This window comes from Physeter macrocephalus, chromosome 11, assembly GCF_002837175.3.
Source record: "Physeter macrocephalus isolate SW-GA chromosome 11, ASM283717v5, whole genome shotgun sequence".
NCBI classification, from domain to species: Eukaryota; Metazoa; Chordata; class Mammalia; order Artiodactyla; family Physeteridae; genus Physeter; species Physeter macrocephalus.
Genome location: NC_041224.1, coordinates 71,707,521 through 71,710,163, shown reverse-complemented (window position 1 = coordinate 71,710,163; position 2,643 = coordinate 71,707,521). Strand labels below are relative to the sequence as shown.

Here is a 2,643-nt window from a genome sequence, read left to right as displayed (position 1 = left end):
CATAGCACAGGGAGATCAGCTCGGTGGTTTGTGACCACCTAGGGGGGTGGGATAGGGAGGGTGGGAGGGAGACACAAGAGGGAGGGGATATGGGGATATATATATACATATAGCTGATTCACTTTATTATACAGCAGAAACTAACATAACATTGTAAAGCAATTATACTCCAATAAAGATGTTCTAAAAAAAAAAGAATTTAAGGAGAAACTCTTGATTACCTTGGGTGAGTTTTAAGAAGACCATTTTCCTGTAACTGATAGACAACTGAAAAAGAAAAACATTGTCTATTCTTGCCTCCTTTGTTGTAGATTAATTGACCATAAGCACCTGGGTTTAGTTCTGGGCTTTCTATTCTGCTCCATTGACCTATGTGTCTGTTTTTATGCCAGTACCATACCGTTTTGATTACTGTAGCTTTGTGTATAGCCTGAAGTCAGGGAGCCTGATTCTTCCAAAACTGTCCTTTCTCAAGATTGTTTTGGCTATTTGGGGTCTTTTGTGTTTCCATATAAATTTTAAAATTATTTGTTCTAGTTCTGTGAAAAATACCCATGGTATTTTTTTAAAATATTTATTAATTTAATTATTTGGCTGTGCCAGGGCTTAGTTGCAGCAGGAAGAATCTTTGTTGTGGCATGCTGGATTCTTAGTTGTGGCATGTGGGATCATTTTAGTTGCAGCATGCAGGCTCTTAGTTGTGGCATGTGGGATCTAGTTCCCTGACCAGGGATCGAACCTGGGCCCCCTGCACTGAAAGCACAGAGTCTTAACTGCTGGACCACCAGGGAAGACCCACCCATGGTATTTTGATAGGGATTTCATTGAATCTGTAGATTTCCTTGGGTAATATGGTCATTTTAACAATATTGATTCTTCCAGTCCAATCACACAGTATATCTTTCCATCTGTTTGTGTTGTCTTCAATTTCTTTCATCAGTGTCTTACAGTTTTCCAAGTACAGGTATTTTGATCCCTTAGGTAGGCTTATTTTTAGATATTTTATTCTTTTTGATGTGATGGTAAATGGGATTGCTTCCTTAATTTCTCCTTCTGATTAAAAAATGGGCAGAAGACCTGATTAGACATTCTTCCAAAGAGGACATACAGATGGCCAACAGGCACATGAAAAGATGCTCAACATGGCTAATCATTAGGGAAATGCAAGTCAAAAGTACAATGAGGTATCACCTCATATCTGTCAGAATGGCTATCATCAAAAATAGCACAAATAAGGGAGTTCCCTGGTGGCCTAGTGGTTAGGATTTGGCACTTTCACTGCAGAGGCCTGGTTCAATCCCTTGTTGAGGAACCATCCTGCATGCCGTGTGGTGCAGCCAAAATACAAAAAAAAAAAAAAAAAAAAAACCCCACAGATAACAAATGTTAGCCAGGACTTGAAAAAGAAAACCCTCATACAATGCCAGTATGAATGTAAATTGGTACAGCCACTATGAAAAACAGTTTGGAGGTTTCTCAAAAAAAACTAAAAATAGTACTAACATATGCCCCAGCAATTCCACTCCGGGGTATATATCCATAAAAAACAAAAACACTAATTAAAAAAGATACATGCACCACAATGTTCATAGCAGCATTACTTAAAATAGTCAAGATATAGAAGCAAACTAAGTGTCCATCAACAAATGAATGGATAAACAGGCTGAGTAATATTCCATTGTATGTATATATGGAACATATATTTTGTTCCATATATACATGTACAAGAACAAAATTTTGCCATTTGCAGCAACATGGATAGACTTGGAGGGTATTATGCTAAGTGAAATAAGTCAGAGAAAGACAAATACTGTATGATATCACTTATATGAGGAACCTAAAAATACAATAAGTTAGTAAATATAACAACAACAAAAAAAGCAGCAGACTCACAGATATAGAGAACAAACTAGTGGTTACCAGTGGGGAGAATGAAGGGCAGAGGGGCAATATAGGGGTATTGGATTAAGAGGCACAAACTATTATGTATAAAATAAGCTACAAGGATATATTGCACAATACAGGGAATATAGCCAATATTTTATAACCATAAATAAGGCAAAACATTTGAAAATTGTGAATCACTATATTGTACACCTGTAACATACAGTATTATACAGTAAATATACTTCAATAAAAATTTTGAAAATAAATTAAAAAGAAATTTTAAAATAACAAAAATATGGAGAAAAAAAGAAAAACATTAAAAAATCAACTGTATAACTGATAGCATTACATGAAATGTTAGAGACTCATATAAATAGATTATTTGATGTCCCACATGATCCATATGTCAAAATTAGTGATTACTTTTGGCCACCTTATAATGAACTGCTATTACTTAAAGGAACTGCCTTGAGACATCTAGAAGATTCAATCCAAATAAGATTAGAATTCTTCTATGAGTAAAAAGATGGTCTTTTTTTTTCCACACAGTACTTAAAGAATCCTTATTGTTATTCAAAGATAACAGAAACACTGAAGACTGCTTGAATGGAGAACATAAAATCAAAGCACTTAGTCCATCTTTCTTTTACTCTTAAAATGGCATATGCTGCAATCTTATTCATTTTAATATAGTCCTCTTTCATTCAAGTCAGTGCTTTAGTGTTTTAAACTGTATGAACAAGAATGCAAGTAAAA

General features: G+C 34.9%; 1 pseudogene; it reads left to right on the top strand.

Moving 5' to 3' along the window:
- LOC102981349 (centromere protein K-like) overlaps positions 1-2,409 on the top strand; it is a 3,487-nt pseudogene extending 1,078 nt beyond the window's left edge.
- Positions 2,410-2,643: the final 234 nt, after the last annotated feature.